Source organism: Heptranchias perlo, chromosome 5 (assembly GCF_035084215.1).
Source record: "Heptranchias perlo isolate sHepPer1 chromosome 5, sHepPer1.hap1, whole genome shotgun sequence".
Classification (NCBI taxonomy): Eukaryota; Metazoa; Chordata; class Chondrichthyes; order Hexanchiformes; family Hexanchidae; genus Heptranchias; species Heptranchias perlo.
Window position 1 is genome coordinate 124,094,187 of NC_090329.1, and position 19,829 is coordinate 124,114,015.

Below are 19,829 nucleotides of genomic sequence, written 5' to 3' on the forward strand. Positions count from 1 at the left end.
TCCTCCGGCTTTTCGCAGACCATGCAATTCCATTATGGTGCCTGACCTGAAAAACCGTTTCACCAGACATTACTTTTCAGATTCAATATAAGAAAGACTGTGTTGCTATATAGCACTAACAGTTTCAACTTGCTTAGAGAGAGACTGTTATTGCTTGTCATTCTTGCCAAGATTGCATTCCCAAAGCTCAGGTTTTGCTTCCCAGATTTTCCGCTATCTCCTCATCTGATTTGAACTTGGCAGGATTTGAATTTGTAAAAGTTTTCTTTTTTTAAAAAAAAGGGGGGACTTAGACAAAACTTTCCTGTAAAACTCATCAAGCTAAAGGGTTGTCTGGAGAGCAGTGAAGTGAAGCAGAACGTGTAACCAGATCTTGTAGCTGCCCTCAGCCCCATCGTCCTTCATGTCACAATGACCGCAAGTTCAAAGCTAATTCAAACTGAATGATTTAAAGTGGTAATACCCACCATTTACACAAGGAATGGAAAATTCCACTTGGTCCCTAACCAAATTAAATTTTAACTTTGGCCAAACTGAAAAAATGAAACAACTCAGGTAAAAAAAAAGTAAACAAACTGCAAATGTGGGAAACCTTAAATTAAAACGGAAAATGTTAGAAATAGACAGCAGGTGCAACAGTATCCGAGAAGAGAAAAGACAGTTTAACATTTCAGGAGGACCGTTGTTAGAACTAGAAATCAAAGCAACTTGCCAGCTTTCAAAAAACATTGTGGTAGGTTTCCTTCTGGTCACATAGGTTAGTGAATAAGTCAATATGAGTGTAAAGCAAGTTTCCCCACTTTATTCTCACACCAACTTGTTCACTAACATTAGCAAATGAAGGAAAATATATAACCCATTATGCCATGCTTGTGCCTTCATCGCCAGTCCTTCACCATTTCTCTCTTTGCTTCTCTTCTGAATAGGATTCTTTGTTGTCTCTGACAGCCACCCTCTGATTAACTGCTCGGGCTCGATATTAGGAGGAAGGCGGGTTGGCAGTGGGGGGTCGACTGGGCACGTGGGTAACGCGCCCAGTGAATTCGGGGTGCTCCGCACGCGATCGCAGCCTAATTGAAGGCACTTATCTTGGCTTCCGGGTTTCGCGCTGGAAAACTGCGCAGCGGGTGGACTGCATAGCTGCATCATAGGCTGTCAGCTGGAGGAGCCCTATTTAAAAGGGCAGTCCTCCACTAACTGATGCTGCAAAAAGGAGCCAAAATTGCAGCATGGAGCAGCCCAGTGGGAAGGCTGCTCCCAGGTTTAATGATGCCTCACTCCAGGTCCTACTGGATGGGGTGAGGAGGAGGAGGACAGAGATCTTCTCCCCGGCGGGCAGGAGGAAGTGGCCTGTCTCTGCCACCACAAAGGCCTGGCTCGAGGTGGCAGAGGAGGTCACCTGCACCACCAACATATCATGCAGGAGGCGCTTCAATGACCCAAGTAGGTCAGCCGAAATGAGTACACTTACTCATTCCCCTACACTCCGTCTGCCACATCACCGCCCCCACCCCACATCTCCTTCTGCACTGCCAACACTACTGTATCACATCACTCCTCACACCCACTCAAAGCTCATCCTCATCTTACCTGCACTTACTCACCTCACGAGTACTCATCCCACCACTACCACTCAACCCAATCCTCATACAATCTCATGGCTCCGTCTCATACTCACCCTCTCATGCATCTCTTTCACGGTCAGCCTCACTCAACCTGCCACTACCTGTGCTGCAGCCACAGGGCATGCATCACATATGTGTAGTAGGAAGCATAAGGCAAACATGTTGTGAGCATGAAGGGGATGCACAAGGGTGTTTGAGGGTTTGTCATGGTTTTTATTTATACTTGATTTCTGATCAACTCACATTACATATTATATTGTCACCACTACTGCCACGTCTTTGCACGTCTGGTTTGTGCAATAATGCCCTTTCCTGAGGATCACTCTGAAGACCCACAACTGATGCCACCCATTGTGTCACTGCAGAGTGGGTGTAGGTGTATTTGCAGGGCTCTTTTGTGCAGATGACTGGGAGACGTCGGCGATGTCCCCAGTGGCATGTGGAGGAGAAGTTGTTGGGGGCAGTGGTGGCTTTAACAGCGACAGGTAAGAAGATGGTCCTCGGGCCAGCCGGGAGCAGCTCGGCATGAAGGAGGCTGCAGATGTCCACGACTACATGTCGAGTGACTCTGAGCCTCCGTGTGCACTGCTGCTCAGAGAGGTCCAGGATGCTGAGCCTCGGTCTGTGGACCCTGTGGCGAGGGTAGTGCCCTCTGCGACGCATCTCTCTCTGCGGTTGCGCTCCCTTCTGCTGTGCAGGTGGATGTGTCACAGCACTGTGTTGTGGAGCTCCACGTGTCAGAGGTGGACGGCGTGGTCGGCGAGGCTGGTGATGCTGTTCGTCCTCCGAGGAGGTCATGACTGCAGCTATGGCGGCCCGCATCTGGAAGATGTATGTTTGAGGGGGTCCACAAGGTCGACAAATGTGTCTGCACACTGGGGTTGAGGTTCCAAGTTGTTGAATTTTATTGTTAGGAGGAGGGTGGTGGAGGCCAAACTTTGTCCAAAGTGACAGAGTGGCCTCCTGCAATGAGTGAGGGTCTCCCCCCACCCCCCACTTGTCAAATGGACCTTTGCAGCTGCCACAGGCTGGTGGCTGCAACATGTCCATTTCAGCTGGGAGTGTTTCCCCCAGTATGGGAAACAGTCTCAGTTGAGTTGAAAATCCCACCCCTCCTGAAATATTATGTCAATCAGATCTGCAAACGACCTGAACTATGTAAATAATTGGTTTAAGTGGGATCCCGCCAGCTTTAATTGCCGGTGGGAGTCCCGCATGCAGGGGCTGCGCGCACATCTAAGCGCGTCACTGAGGAATACGGAAGTGGGCGGGTTGGAGCCGGGCTCCAGACCCGCCCCGGGAATCCCTAATTTTCGGAGCCCCCCCGCCATGAACTCGCCGGCTCAGAGGTCCGAAAATCGAGCCTCTCATCTCTATAAAAAGGATGTTATAACCCCTTTTTAAAGGATTGAACTCCTCTTGTTGAAGTTCCAGATTTTGCTGATTTTGAAGTACATAATAAATAACTCGGGTCAGCGGAGCTTGCAAAATAATTCACTGTTGAAATCAGGCCACATAATTCACTCCCCCTTTAGGCTCACAAGTTATGTATCCCCGTCACAATGCATTATGTTACATATTATGCAACTCTAACTCATTTATTATATCCTTGCAGCTCATGTTTCTGCAGGTTTAATAAACAAAGGTTGTTAGCACTCTGTACATCTAAATAAAAGTCACAGAAGATTTACTATACACATGCATTTGGATTTTACCCGATCCAGTTCAAAGACGGTTTTTGTCTGCACTCATATTGGTAATGCTTGATGAATGGTTGGGATAAATAATCCATTTCTGTTAATCTACTTGGTTCTTCCTCCTGTGAGTGATCAAGATTAACTTAGGTGAGCTTGTGAATCTCCCACAGCATTCCCCATCAGTTGAGGAATGCCTCATTGGATCCTTTGAGACTGGAGTGAGCAGAGTGTGTGACTTGTGCAAGGCCCTGTGAGTCAGGGAATGGATGGGGGAGATGAAGCACAAACAGACTCAGGAGCAGCGCACCTGGGCGCAAATGGGGAGCACAGGTGGATGCAGGAGTGTAGAGTAGGGCACACTTAAAACTGAGCCCGAGGCTTTTGGAGGCCCAGGAAGCTCCATATCAGCATGCTGTAAATAAAATTGCTTGTTTATCAGGCAGTTTTTTCTCCATTTCATCCCTAAGAGCATCTACTCAAATGTTCACAACCAACTAAGCACCAATTAGTAATAAGAAAAAACTTGCATTTATATAGCACCTTTCATGACTATAGGATGTCCCAAAGTACTTTACAGCAAATGAAGCACTTTTAAAGTGTAGTTGCTGTTGTAATGAAGGACGTGGCAGCCATTTTGCATACAACAGCAATGAGATAATAACCAGATAATCTGTTTTAATGATGTTGGTTGAAGGATAAATATTAGCCAGAATACCGAGGAGAACTCCCCTGCTCTACTTAGAATAGTGCCATGAGATCTTTTACTGAAGGGACAGACGGGGCTTCGGTTTAATGTCTCATCCAAAAGAAGGCTCCACCGACAATGTAGTGCTCCTTCAGTAGTGCACTGTGGTGTCAGCCTGGTTTACGTGCTCAAGTCTCTGTTGAATTAATGTTGAATTAGAGGAAGTTCTGTGCCCACTCGGACCTGGATTGATACTGCAAAAGTTCAGTTCACACAGAATCCTCACAGCCACTTGATTATATTTTCATCCCATCAGTTCGGGCTAAATTGGAACCCAGGTCCCAGAGATGAAAGACCGGTTACTTAACTTACTGCATCACCCAGCTTTTTAAAAACACAGTAACATGCCTCCTACATTCGAGGATGTATCTCCGTTCTAGTTATTTATTTTCAAGTCCAATGGAGACCCATCATTTTGGGTCCTCTTGTCTCCTCACATACATTCCAGCGTAACTCTGTTTATCTGACAGAAGGTGCCTGGCCTTCCCTGTTTTATGCTCCAAATCAGTCTGAAGTGCTGCTGTTTGTGCAACTGACGGACGCCTCCCTAGAAAGTACACAAGGCACCGCCATGTCATAGATCATCAGAGCGTCTCTGGGCGTGAATGTAGACAGAGTGGTGAATCTCCATGATCTAACTGAAACATAAGTATTTCCTATCATGCAGAAGTCGTGTTACTCTTTTTTAATGTCTGCTTGGGGTGTGGGAGGGGGATACTTTGTATTGAAACCTCCCCCCAGACTTCTTACTTGCACTAATATGTCACCTTAAACATAGAAAAATGTCCTAGGGCGCTTCACAGAGGCGTAATCAGAGAAAAGTAATATGTGTTGAAAAGCACAAATACGTGAAATAAGTTTAGGACAAGTCTCAGCCCAGTTCTTAGCGAGCTTGAGTTCATAGCACAAAACTGCCTGCAATTTGGAACAAAATTCAACATTATCAGCCAACATAGGGGTTATCAGGAGAGATAACTGTGTGACTGGACGGACTGATAACCAACTGAAATATGTTAGATGACCCTGTCCTGATAATTGTGGTTCAGAATCATACATTCTGCTCTACTGTGCTGTGAAGCACAGTTCCGGATGTTTAACTTTGACATGTGCCATACTGCAATGCAGTTGTAATATGCTCGGGTGATGAATGATTATGAGCAGTGCCTTCACCAGGCCGATTGTAACAGCACAGTTACAGCAGCTGTGTGTGAATATATAAAAGTGTTACTTACAATTAACTCATAGATAAACTAAAATAAAGTCGTGCAAGAGAAATAAGCTGATTCCGGATATAGGGTGAATTTTAGCAAGACCATGCGCTGTGAGTGGAACCTCGCATGTAGCAAACGCAAACCAGTAAATCATCGGCGTAATAGAGGGAACATTCCGACGTGCTGGCTACGTGCGAGACCTCACCAGTGGTGCAGGGCCTCGCAAAATTTATTGTACTAGTTGATCTCCCTCGGCATTATACGGTGAATCAAGACCAAGTGCAGTATTCAGGTCAAGAAGGCTTGGAGGATGAGAGATAACAGAATTGGACCAAGAAGGGGAAGGAGATAAGGAGGCAAATGGGAGGGTGTAGGAAGGGCTGGAGGAGGGCGGGGGTGGGGTAGGGAAAGCAGAGGAAATTGCAAGGGAGGAGAGGAAGGGGGTGGGGGAGAGGAAGGGAGTATGGGGAGGGGGGAGAGGAGGGTAGCATGGGTAGAGGGGAAGATGGAGCCAGGGAGGAGAAGAGAGAAGGGAGTGGGAGACTAGCAGAAGGGAAATGAGGCAAGGGAGAGTATGGGGGTGGGGGAGGGAGAGAGGAGAGGGTGGAGGGAAAGCGGGAGAGGAGGGAGGGGTAGATGAGGAGGAGAAGGATGAAGAAAAGTGGTTGGCTCCAATCGGTTAAATGATGCTCAGTGGGAGCGGCGGAGAGATGCGTTCAGTTGAAGGGGCTGGGTTCTAATCACCGAAATGGTGCTCAATGGGTGAAGGAGGTTGTTTGGCTGAGAGCTATGGGCTCCAGACATCTAAGTGATGGTCAGTGAGGAAATATGCTCAGTTGAGATGGGTGGACTGTGATCACCAAAATGATTTTTTTTCCCAAAAAATATACTTTATTCATAAAATTTGCAGCAGTACATACAATACAGTTGTCATATCATATTCCAAACGTACACAATACAGATTATACAATTTGCAGGTTACGTCAAGTACAGTTCAATGAACACATTGGACATAATTACAGTTCATGACACTCTAGGGTGTCTCATTGCATCATACTCAACACAGATTATTGCTTACAGATTCATTTCAGGTCCATTTCAGATTCATTACAGGTACATTACAGCAATTTGAATTTTACATTCTGCCCGAGGGGGGTTTTCCCTGATTGCAGCCCCTCGGTTTACAATGGCGGGAAGGCTCTAAACGGTTGCCTTTCCCCACAGAGCCTTTGCAGCGGCCGCACCCATCCTCAGTGCGTCCCTCAGCACGTAGTCCTGGACCTTGGAATGTGCCAGTCTGCAACACTCGGTCGAGGACAGCTCCTTGTACTGGAAGACCAGCAAGTTTCGGGCAGACCAAAGGGCGTCTTTCACCGAGTTGATGGTCTTCCAGCAGCAGCTGATGTCCGTCTCAGTGTGCGTCCCCGGGAACAGCCCGTAGAGCACAGAAACCTGTGTTACGGAACTGCTCGGGACGAACCTGGACAGATACCACTGCATCTCTCTCCAGACCTTCTTTGCAAAGGCACATTCCAGAAGGAGATGGGTGACGGTCTCGTCTCCACCGCAGCCTCCTCTGGGGCAGCGCGCAGTGGCGTTGAGAGCCCGGGAGTGCATGAAGGATCTGACGGGAAGGGCCCTTCTCACCACCAGCCAAGTTAGATCTTGGTGCTTGTTTGAAAGCTCTGGCGATGAGGCGTTCTGCCAAATGACATTGACAGTCTGCTCGGGGAACCAACCGATAGGATCCACCATCTCCTTTTCCCGCAGGGTCTCGAGGACGTTACGTGCGGACCACTTGCTGATCGCCTTGTGGTCAAAGGTGTTTTCCTGCACAAACCTTTCCACGAAGGACAGGTGGGGCGGAACGGTCCAACTGGACGGAGCGTTCCGTGGCAGCATGGCCAGGCCCATCCTTCTCAACACCGGGGACAGGGAGAACCTCAGCACGTAGTGACACTTTGTGTTTGCGTACCGAGGGTCTATGCACAGCTTGATGCAGCCGCACACAAAGGTGGCCATCAGGATGAGGGCCACGTTGGGCACGCCTTTCCCCCCTTTCTCTGGAGATTTGTACATCGTGACCCTGCGGACACGGTCCATTTTTGATCTCCAGACAAAGCGGAAGATGGCTCGGGTGACTGTTGCGGCGCAGGAGCGAGGTATGGGCCAGACCTGCGCCACGTACAGCAACACCGAGAGCACCTCGCACCTGATGACCAGGTTCTTGCCCACGATCGAGAGGGATTGTCGATCCCACAGTCCCAGTTTCTGCTTAACCTTGGAAATACGCTCCTCCCAGTTTTTGGTGCACGCCCCGGCCCCCCCGAACCAGATCTCCAGCACCTTCAGGTAATCCGACCTGACGGTGAAGGGGACAAAGGATCGGTCGGTCCAGTTCCCAAAGAACATGGCCTCGCTCTTGCTACGATTTACCCTGGCCCCCGAGGCCAGTTCGAACTGGTCGCAGATGCTCATCAATCTGCGGACCGAGAGCTGATCCGAGCAAAAGACGGCGACGTCATCCATGTACAGGGAGGCCTTGACCTGAGTGCCTCCGCTGCCTGGGATCGTCACCCCTCTTACGCCCGCATCCCTCCTGATGGACTCGGCAAAGGGTTCGATGCAACACACGAACAAGACAGAGGAGAGAGGACAGCCCTGCCTGACTCCAGATTTGATCGGAAAGCTTTCTGATTCCCACCCGTTGATTGAAACTGCGCTACTGATGTTTGTGTAGAGCAGTTGGATCCAATTGCGGATTCCCTCCCCAAACCCCATTTTGGAGAGCACGTCCATCATGTACGTGTGGGATATTCTGTCAAAGGCCTTCTCCTGGTCCAGGCTGATCAGGCAGGTGTTCACCCCCCTGTCCTGTACGTAGGCAATCGTATCCCTGAGTAGCGCCAGGCTATCAGAGATCTTCCTGCCGGGTACGGCGCAGGTCTGATCGGGGTGGATCATCACCACTGTGATCACCAAAATGATGGTCATTGTAGGAGGGGTGCTGCTCAGTGCTGCGGGGGGGATGGAGGTGCGGATCATTGTATATGTGCTCAGTGCAGGGGGGAGGTATGGATCATTGTATTTCTGCTCAGTGCGGGGGGGGGAGGTGTGGATCATTGTATTTCTGCTCAGTGTGGGGGGGAGGTATGGATCATTGTATTTCTGCTCAGTGTGTGGGGGGAGGTATGGATCATTGTATTTCTGCTCAGTGCAGGGGGGAGGTATGGATCATTGTATTTCTGCTCAGTGCAGGGGGGGAGGTGTGGATCATTGTATTTCTGCTCAGTGCGGGGGGGGGGATGGAGGTGTGGATCATTGTATTTCTGCTCAGTGCGGGGGGGGAGGTGTGGATCATTGTATTTCTGCTCAGTGCGGGGGGGGGAGGTGTGGATCATTGTATATCTGCTCAGTGCGGGGGGGAGGTATGGATCATTGTATTTCTGCTCAGTGCGGGGGGGAGGTATGGATCATTGTATTTCTGCTCAGTGTGGGGGGGAGGTGTGGATCATTGTATTTCTGCTCAGTGCGGGGGGGAGGTATGGATCATTGTATTTCTGCTCAGTGTGGGGGGGCGGTGTGGATCATTGTATTTCTGCTCAGTGCGGGGGGGAGGTATGGATCATTGTATTTCTGCTCAGTGCGGGGGGGGGAGGTATGGATCATTGTATTTCTGCTCAGTGCAGGGGGGAGGTGTGGATCATTGTATTTCTGCTCAGTGTGGGGGAGGGGAGGTGTGGATCATTGTATTTCTGCTCAGTGCAGGGGGGAGGTATGGATCATTGTATTTTTGCTCAGTGTGGGGGGGCGGTGTGGATCATTGTATTTTTGCTCAGTGTGGGGGGGCGGTGTGGATCATTGTATTTCTGCTCAGTGTGGGGGAGGGGAGGTGTGGATCATTGTATTTCTGCTCAGTGTGGGGGGGCGGTATGGATCATTGTATTTTTGCTCAGTGTGGGGGGGAGGTGTGGATCATTGTATTTCTGCTCAGTGTGGGGGAGGGGAGGTGTGGATCATTGTATATCTGCTCAGTGTGGGGGGGAGGTGTGGATCATTGTATTTCTGCTCAGTGTGGGGGAGGGGAGGTGTGGATCATTGTATTTTTGCTCAGTGTGGGGGGGCGGTGTGGATCATTGTATTTCTGCTCAGTGTGGGGGAGGGGAGGTGTGGATCATTGTATTTCTGCTCAGTGTGGGGGAGGGGAGGTGTGGATCATTGTATATCTGCTCAGTGTGGGGGGGAGGTGTGGATCATTGTATTTCTGCTCAGTGTGGGGGAGGGGAGGTGTGGATCATTGTATATCTGCTCAGTGTGGGGGGGCGGTGTGGATCATTGTATTTCTGCTCAGTGTCGGGGGGAGGTATGGATCATTGTATTTCTGCTCAGTGTGGGGGGAGGTGTGGATCATTGTATTTCTGCTCAGTGTGGGGGGGAGGTGTGGATCATTGTATATCTGCTCAGTGTGGGGGGGAGGTGTGGATCATTGTATTTCTGCTCAGTGTGGGGGGGCGGTGTGGATCATTGTATTTCTGCTCAGTGTCGGGGGGAGGTGTGGATCATTGTATTTTTGCTCAGTGTGGGGGGGCGGTGTGGATCATTGTATTTCTGCTCAGTGCGGGGGAGAGATGTGCATCATTGTATTTCTGCTCAGTGCGGGGGAGAGATGTGCATCATTGTATTTCTGCTCAGTGCGGGGGAGAGATGTGCATCATTGTATTTCTGCTCAGTGCGGGGGGGGGGGGGAAGTGTGGATCACTGTATTTCTGCTCAGTGCGGGGGGGGAAGTGTGGATCACTGTATTTCTGCTCAGTGCGGGGGGGGGAAGTGTGGATCACTGTATTTCTGCTCAGTGCAGGGGGAGAAATGTGGATCATTGTATTTCTGCTCAGTGCAGGGGGCAGGTGTGGATCATTGTATTTCTGCTCAGTGTGGGGGGGCGGTGTGGATCATTGTATTTCTGCTCAGTGTGGGGGAGAGATGTGCATCATTGTATTTCTGCTCAGTGCGGGGGAGAGATGTGCATCATTGTATTTCTGCTCAGTGCGGGGGAGAGATGTGCATCATTGTATTTCTGCTCAGTGCGGGGGAGAGATGTGCATCATTGTATTTCTGCTCAGTGCGGGGGAGAGATGTGCATCATTGTATTTCTGCTCAGTGCGGGGGAGAGATGTGGATCATTGTATTTCTGCTCAGTGCGGGGGAGAGATGTGCATCATTGTATTTCTGCTCAGTGCGGGGGGGGGGGGGGGGGGGGGAGGGGGAAGTGTGGATCACTGTATTTCTGCTCAGTGCGGGGGGGGAAGTGTGGATCACTGTATTTCTGCTCAGTGCAGGGGGAGAAATGTGGATCATTGTATTTCTGCTCAGTGCAGGGGGCAGGTGTGGATCATTGTATTTCTGCTCAGTGCGGGGGGGGGGGGAAGTGTGGATCACTGTATTTCTGCTCAGTGCGGGGGGGGGAAGTGTGGATCACTGTATTTCTGCTCAGTGCGGGGGGGGGAAGTGTGGATCACTGTATTTCTGCTCAGTGCAGGGGGAGAAATGTGGATCATTGTATTTCTGCTCAGTGCGGGGGGAGAGATGTGGATCATTGTATTTCTGCTCAGTGCAGGGGCCAGGTGTGGATCATTGTATTTCTGCTCAGTGCGGGGGGGAGGCGGTGTGGATCATTGTACTTCTTCTCAGTGCGGGGGGTGGTGCCAAGTGTTAGTTGGTGGGAGCCCTTCCACATATCTTTGATCACTGGGGGAAGGGTAGGCCAAATGCAGAAGGGTAGCATGACATTTCTGCGCAGTAAAGGGGGAGTACAATGTGGTGTTGAAGCATGTTGATGACATTTCTGCCCCATGGGCGTGGTGGATTTTACTCTCTGCTCAGATGTGGGGTCAGGGGGATTTCCAGTGGGTGGATGGTGAGGTGGGTCTGATGCTTATTTGGAGAAGGGTTTGTGGTCCCATTCTGGATTTTCTGCTCATTGGGGTTGGGCCTGATCGTTGTGGGTTTGTGGTTTCTGGTCCAGCAACGCCTCGATTTTAAAATTCTCATCCTTGTTTTCAAATCCCTCCATGGCCTCGCCCCTTCCTATCTCTGTAACCTCCTCCAACCCTACAACCCTCCGAGATCTCTGCGCTCCTCCAATTCTGGCCTCTTGCGCTTCCCCGATTTTAATCGCTCCACCATTGGCAGCCGTGCCTTCAGCTACCTAGGCCCTAAGCTCTGGAATTCCCTCCCTAAACCTCTCAACCTCTCTCTCCTCCTTTCAGTCTCTCCTTAAACCTACCTCTTTGATCAAGCTTTTGGAAACCTGTCCTAATATCTCCATATGTGGCTCGGTGTCAAATTTTGTCTGATAATCGCTCCTGTGAAGCGCCTTGGGACGTTTTACCACGTTAAAGGTGCTATATAAATGCAAGGTGTTGTTGTTATGGCTTAATGCAATAATTTCTGGATTTGCCATCTGGTCTTGATATTTCTCGTCGAGGGGTTGAGTTAAATGGGTTCAAGGCTCTAATCATTAACTGTGGTGAATAAAGGGGTCAGATGCCCCCCCTTGCTTCTCAGAGAGGTTGGAGGAGCTCATTGAGACGGGGTTACTTACTGGTTCCAGGGTCATGGCCCAATCGATCGCAGCAAAGATCGCAAATTATTTCTCTTTGTAGAAGCCGAGTTACAATAAAGTAGTTTGTCTCCTTGATTTAAGTCCAGCATACGAACAATGACGGACAGGAAAAGACCCTCTGGTCCATCCAGCCCCCTCACACAATTGTGATACCAAGATATACACTCCCTACCTCACTCAAAACCATGTGATCACCTGGGAGAGGCAAAAAAACAGATAAAAACCCAGACCAATTTGAGGGGGGAAAAGTCTGGGAAATATATACGGAAAATTCCTTTCCGATCCCTTTGGTCAACGAAACTAGTCCAGGAGATGACTCTGAACCTGAATTCAATGCAGTACCTATCTTTTGTACGAGGTGATCTCCGTCCCAGCCAGAAACAGTGCTCTCGCCTGAAGGAATTCAGCAAATCCACTGCTCAAGCTGGCAGCCTGTTCCAGAGGTCCACTATTCTCTGGGAAAAGAACCACCTCCTGACATCTAACCTCGATCTGACCTTATACAGTTTAAAATTGTGACCCCAGCCCCTAACCTATTTAATTGGAACAAACTGTCAACTCGAACACTATCTATTCCCTTCATCATCTTATAAACCTCGATCAGATCACCCCATGTCTACGCTTCTCTGAAGTGTAGAATCCCAGCTCTTTTAGCCTATCTTGATAATTAAGATACTTTAAACTGGGATTTAGTCTAGCGGCCCTCCTCTGCACCCTTTCCAAAGGCTCAATATCATCCACCACGTGAGGGGACGAAAACTGGACACAGTATTCCAACTGAGGCCTGACCAAGGTCTTGTACAAGGACAAAATAATATGCTTTGTCTTATGATTGTCCTATGAATTCACCCCAACACCCTATTCTCTCTAGCTATCACTTCACGGCATTGCACTAGAACGCCCAGATCTCTTTCTTTCTCCACCTGTTTTAATGCTTTTCCCTGAAAGGTGTACGCATGTTGAGCATTTGCCCTGCCCACATGCATAACACTGCATTTTTCCAAATTAAACATCATTTGCCACTCACAAGCCCAATCCCCCAACACATCAAGATCCGCCTGAAGCAATCAAGCATCGTCTACAGTCCCAACACTCACACAAATCTTGGTATCATCTGCAAATTTGCAGATCATGCCCCCAAACACCTACATCTAGATCATTAGTAAAAATAGTAAACCTAGGGGACATAAGAGTGCTTTTGCACTTTAGGTTTACGGTCATCCCACATCTCTGCCGACGTTTGAGCAAAATGCTGTTTGGGCAACCATTATTTTGAAAGTGTGCTTGAGGTGAAAACTTCATCCTCCCTGCCTGTACAGTGTGGTGCCTGGGATTTGTTTGTGTTGCTTATGGTTTTTGTGCCTCAAAGACACTGAATGAACTTCACCAACATGTTCACTGTTCTCTAAGGATTTGATTGCTGCATTGCCATCCAGTGGACAACATTAGTAATCACACTGCAATTTCACCGAAAAGACTTCAGATGAGTTGATTGATGGTCATGTAACGTTAGGTGGGCTGCACCTTAAGTCAATGGAACACATAATGTTACACGGACAGCACCACCTACAGGAATCTGCAACCACACATAATTTTTAGACATAGAATGAAATTCTAGGACATTTTTAGTATACGACAGATAATATTAGGCTATTTAAAATAGTGTCAGGCAGTTATTGGGGTTGATTATATTCGGCTACATGAATCAGTATCAGGTCAGTTAGTGGGGTTGATAGTATTAGACTATTTGAATCAGTATCTTTTGTTAACGTGGCTCAGCAGTAGCACTCTTGTCTCTAAGTCATGATGGTTATAGCTTGAAGTTCTAATCCAGGCCTTGAGTACATATTCAAGGTTGATACTTCAGTGTTGCTTTGTAAGAGGTGTCATCTCTTAGATGAGATGCGAAATCAAGGCCCTGTTCTGTCTGCTCAGGTGAATATAAAAAATTCCCACAGCACTATTCAAAGAATAGCAGGACGTTCTCTGGTCTAACCTTCAACCCTCAATCAACACCAATAAATCAGATTAGGAGTCATTTTAACTTTTGGCGGCAGGGCGATATCAGATCAACCGCCCATTACACACCTCTCCCGATTTGCATTTCCACTGACTTCAATGGAAAGCAGTATCGGGCAGGGTGCGTAACGGGCAGCTCATCCGATATCGTCTGTTTTGAACCGCCATCAGAAGTTAAAATTATCCCCATTAAATAGTCAGTTATCTTATTTCCTGTTTATTGGACCTCATTCTTTGTACATTAGTTATCATGTTTGCCTCCAAAAGTAATTCAGTGGCTGGGAAATGTTTTGGAATGTCCTCAAGGTGCTATATAAATACATGTTCTTCCCCATTAGTGCAGTTATTGGGGTTGATAGCATTAGTGTACTTGAATCAGTTATTGGGGTTGATAGCATTAGTGTACTTGAATCAGTTATTGGGGTTGATAGCATTAGTGTACTTGAATCAGTTATTGGGGTTGATAGCATTAGTGTACTTGAATCAGTTATTGGGGTTGATAGCATTAGTGTATTTGAATCAGTTATTGGGGTTGATAGCATTAGTGTACTTGAATCAGTTATTGGAGTTGATGGAATTACATAGAAGGAAAACAGTTATAACTGCTGCACCAAAAAAATTTGAATTTTTTTCTCTGAAACTGAAACAGAGCTGCTAATGAAATATAAATTCACATAAAACCCACAGGATGTTTGTATTTGAATTGAATGGCTTGGTCTCTCCCTAATATACCTAATAGGGTTATTGTCTGTCAAAACAAGCTGTGCCATTTTCTCAAACGGCCCAATGTGTTACGAGCCTGACAGACCAGGTTCAATCCCTGATAACTTCAGTGAATACCGCAATAAAGGGGCTACGATAGGGCTCGGTGCCCTTGGGTTGGGAGGGAGCAAGGTAGCACAAGCTGCTGCTCCTGATCAGTATTCAGCTATTTGAATCAGCATTAGGGCCATTACTACACTTGATGCTAGCAGCTGTATCAACGGTAATAACACCATCAAGTCCAAGGTACACACTGTCTGAAAGTCATGTATCGCCATTCCTTCATCGTCGCTGAGTTAATATCCTTGAATGCCCTAGCTAACACCATTATGGGAGCACTTATCATCGCAAGAACTGCAGCAGCTCAAGGAGAAAGCCCACAACACCAACTTCTCAGGGAAACTAGGGATGGGCAATAAATGTGGCCTGTTTTAAGTATTCTTTGACTGTTGATGTGTGCAATTTTCATTAGTAAATGTCTATCTCATGCGTAAAGTCTTTCACCAGATAGTGTGAATGTAAAGCAGACACCTTTTCAATATCTGGATGATGCACATTAGGATGCAAAATGAATTGAAAATAAACCGGCAATGGGTTTAATTTCCTCTGATCATTATTTTTAGTGGTTGAATAAATCCCTGTCTGTACAATTTGAATTTTTTAAAATATGATTCGTTCATGGGATGTGGGCGTCGCTGGCGAGGCCAGCATTTATTGCCCATCCCTAATTGCCCTTGAGAAGGTGGTGGTGAGCCGCCTTCTTGAACCGCTGCAGTCCGTGTAGTGAAGGTTCTCCCACAGTGCTGTTAGGAAGGGAGTTCCAGGATTTTGACCCAGCGATGATGAAGGAACGGCGATATATTTTCAAGTCGGGATGGTGTGTGACTTGGAGGGGAACGTGCAGGTGGTGTTGTTCCCATGTACCTGCTGCTCTTGTCCTTCTAGGTGGTAGAGGTCAAGGGTTTGGGAGGTGCTGTCGAAGAAGCCTTAGCGAGTTGCTGCAGTGCATCCTGTGGATGGTACTGCAGCACTGTGCGTCGGTGGTGAAGGGAGCGAATGTTTAGGGTGGTGGATGGGGTGCCAATCAAGTGGGCTGCTTTGTCCTGGATGGTGTCAAGCTTCTTGAGTGTTGTTGGAGCTGCACTCATCCAGGCAAGTGAAGAGTATTCCATCACACTCCTGACTTGTACCTTGTAGATGGTGGAAAGGCTTTGGGAGTCAGGAGGTGAGTCAATCGCCGCAGAATACCCAGCCTCTGACCTGCTCTTGTAGCCACAGTATTTATATGGCTGGTCAAGTTAAGTTTCTGGTCAATGGTGACCCCCAGGATGTTGATGGTGGGGGATTCGGCGATGGTAATGCCATTGAATGTCAAGGGGAGGTGGTTAGACTCTCTCTTGTTGGAGATGGTCATTGCCTGGCTCTTGTGTGGCGTGAATGTTACTTGTCACTTATGAGCCCAAGCCTGGATGTTGTCCAGGTCTTGCAGCATGCAGGCTTGGACTGCTTCATTATCTGAGGGCTTGCGAATGGAACTGAACACTGTGCAATCATCAGCGAACATCCCCATTTCTGACCTTATGATGGAGGGAAGGTCATTGATGAAGCAGTTGAGATTGTTGGGCCTAAGACACTGCCTTGAGGAACTCCTGCAGTAATGTCCTGGGGCTGAGATGATTGGCCACCAACAACCACTACCATCTTCCTTTGCGCTAGGTATGACTCCAACCACTGGAGAGTTTTCCCCCAGATTCCCATTTACTAGGGCTCCTTGGTGCCACACTCGGTCAAATGCTGCCTTGATGTCAAGGGCAGTCACTCTCACCTGACCTCTGGAATTCAGCTCTTTTGTCCATGTTTGAACCAAGGCTGTAATGAGGTCTGGAGCCGAGTGGTCCTGGCAGAACCCAAACTGAGCATCGGTGAGCAGGTTATTGGTGAGTAAGTGCCGCTTGATAGCACTGTCGATGACACCTTCCATCACTTTGCTGATGATTGAGAGTAGACTGATGGGGCGGTAATTGGCCGGATTGGATTTGTCCTGTTTTTTGTGGACAGGACATACCTGGGCAATTTTCCACATTGTCGGGTAGATGCCAGTGTTGTAGCTGTACTGGAACAGCTTGGCTAGAGGCGCAGCTAGTTCTGGAGCACAAGCCTTCAGCACTACAGCCGGAATGTTGTTGGGGCCCATAGCCTTTGCTGTATCCAGTGCACTCAGCCATTTCTTGATATCACGTGGAGTGAATCGAATTGGCTGAAGACTGGCTTCTGTGATGGTGGAAATATCGGGAGGCAGCCGAGATGGATCATCCACTCAGCACTTCTGGCTGAAGATGGTTGCAAACGCTTCAGCCTTGTCTTTTGCACTCACGTGCTGGACTCCGCCATCGTTGAGGATGGGGATGTTTGCAGAGCCTCCTCCTCCCGTTAGTTGTTTAATTATCCACCACCATTCACGACTGGATGTGGCAGGACTGCAGAGCTTTGATTTGATCCGTTGGTTGTGGAATCGCTTAGCTCTGTCTATAGCATGTTGCTTCCACTGTTTAGCATGCATGCAGTCCTGAGTTTTACTTCATCAGGTTGGCACCTCATTTTTAGGTATGCCTGGTGCTGCTCCTGGCATGCTCTTCTACACTCCTCATTGAACCAGGGTTGATCCCCTGGCTTGTTGGTAATGGTAGAGTGAGGAATATGCCGGGCCATGAGGTTACAGATTGTGCTGGAATACAATTCTGCTGCTGCTGATGGCCCACAGTGCCTCATGGATGCCCAGTTTTGAGCTGCTAATGCAGGCATTAACCGGTTTAAAATAGAGGAAAGTAACAGCCGGCACAGGCGGCTTGGACCAAAGGCTTCACAGACATGGATGAATTTGTACACCTCAACATGGTTCCCTGTAGGCATGAGCCCAGAGCACAGAACTGCCCATAAGATGGCACTAAATTTCCAACCCAATGAGTTGCATTAGTCTGGAGAGATGGGTATTTTCCATAAATCACTGTTCTCAAATGAACAGACGAAGATAAAATCTACAAATGCAGGGAATTTGAAATTAAAAAACAGAATATGCTGGAAATGAACGACAAGTCAGTTAACTACTGAAGGAGAAAGACAAGTTCACATTTTGGATGTGATCCTTCTTCAGAACTGTCCTTTGTATATTCGGCTGACTTGACCCTGGTCCAAGTCTATATTCTGCTTACTCAACTCTGGTCTTGTTATATATTCTGCTCTGTGTTGTGTTGGCTCTTGGTTCATGTTTTTGCAGGTTAGTGCTCATAACAGAGAGGTGTCATCTGAACAAGCAGATTGTCAAACAAAGGAAGAGACCAAGTAGGCGTGACGATGCCTAAAGGCGGCCAGAGAGAATCAGAGGAATAGGGAGAAGTAAGCTGGAAGAGACTAAGGATAAGGGGAAATACAAGCTGGGAGAGACAGAAATTTGCTTAATGGAGACTAATGGGCTAAGAGAGAGAACAGCAACACTGGCAGGCTGTGAAAGTAAACGTGAAGGGAGAGATGGAAAGACTCAGAAACAGACTCTTATGAAGTAAAATATACTGTAAACTGGGAAGAAGGAGGCATATGCATAAGTATTTTAAAGTGATTCAAGCAGTTGCATGTGATTCCCTTAAACCATCAAGTGCAAACCACAACACGTGCAATATAGCATTACAAAATCGGTTTAAAAGAGTTCTCTGTTTTTTTCCTTTTGAAACCCCAGCCATATTAACATCTGATGGGAGTTATAGATGGATGGAAACAATTAATAAAATATGCACACTTTAGCAGCGAGAGCCTTAATTGCCTACAATTGCCCAAAATAAAAATACCATGTGGGGTTATGTTGTCCAGGCAGATTATAGTTGCTGTCTCCATGCTCAGAATTAGTGACATACAGAATGCAAACATTTGAACTTCTAAGTAACCATGACACCATTTGTTTTGCTGTCTAAACAAAAATGAGCTGCTATCGCTTTAACTCAGTCACGGAATTATCAGAACTTTAGGAGGGTTCAAAATGTTAATTGTAAAATTAGAGTGGAGATCGAGTTGCTGCTCTTTTGCAACTTCTGTTTCTTTAAATAATTCTTTAAAGGGAACACGAGCGTGGAAGAGAAACTTCTTAAATGCAAACTACGTTACCTTTTTCCTTCACTCTCCTCTAATATGGACTTTTTATTTGTATGTTAGCTATATTTCTTTTTCTACCCCTTCTATAACATGCTGCACTGCACCCATCCTCAACCAAAGGGGATGATTTCCTTTGTCTTAGCAACATTGTTAACAGAGGGAAGATTTCTTCTAGTTGCATTGTTATTATAAACAGAAAGAAAGATTTGCATTTATATAGCACCTTTTATGACCGCAGGACGTCCCAAAGCGCTTTACAGCCAATTAAATACTTTCTGAAGCATAGTCACTGTTGTAATGTAGGAAACGCAGCCAATTTACACACAGCAAGCAGCAATGAATAAATCACCAGATCACCTGTTTTAAGTGTTGGTTGAAGGATAAATATTGGCCAGGACACCGGGAAGAATTACCTTGCTCTTCTTCAAATCATGCCTTGAGATCTTTAACGTCCACCTGAGAAGGCAGATGGAGCCTCGGTTTAGCGTCACATCCAAAATACAACACCTTCGACGGTGCAGCACTCTCTCAGTATTGCACAGAAGTGTCAGCTTAGATTATCTGCTCAAGTCCCTGGAGTGGGGCTTGAACCCACAAATTTCTGACTCAGAGGCGAGAGTGCTACCACTGAGGCGTAGCTGACACTGTGAGAGAGTTTCCTCTAGTTGCTGTGCGTTAGCGACATTACAAAAACACAAAAGGACGATCTCCTCTGATTGCTGTTTTCAGCAAAATTAGTATCACATTCTAAAAGAACCCACTTATGATTTTGCCAGGAGTTTCCACACATACACGTGTGATATCACTACACATAGCGACTAGAGGAATTCCTACCCCAAGATAACAGATGATGACCTTCTGTTATTGGCTTCTGCCAATACTGCTAACTTTTTTCTCATCCTGATGGGGAACCCTGACAGCATGGCTGAGACCCCGTGTGCTTACAGCAAATAAACTTCTGCTGCTGCAAAGGGATTTCAGTAGAGTAAATGCTGCTTTATGCTACAC

General features: G+C 47.4%; 1 protein-coding gene across 4 annotated transcripts in view; it reads left to right on the forward strand.

Moving 5' to 3' along the window:
* The window catches only part of kif6 (kinesin family member 6), a 489,217-nt gene that overhangs the window by 382,954 nt on the left and 86,434 nt on the right, over positions 1–19,829 (forward strand). The window lies entirely within an intron of this gene.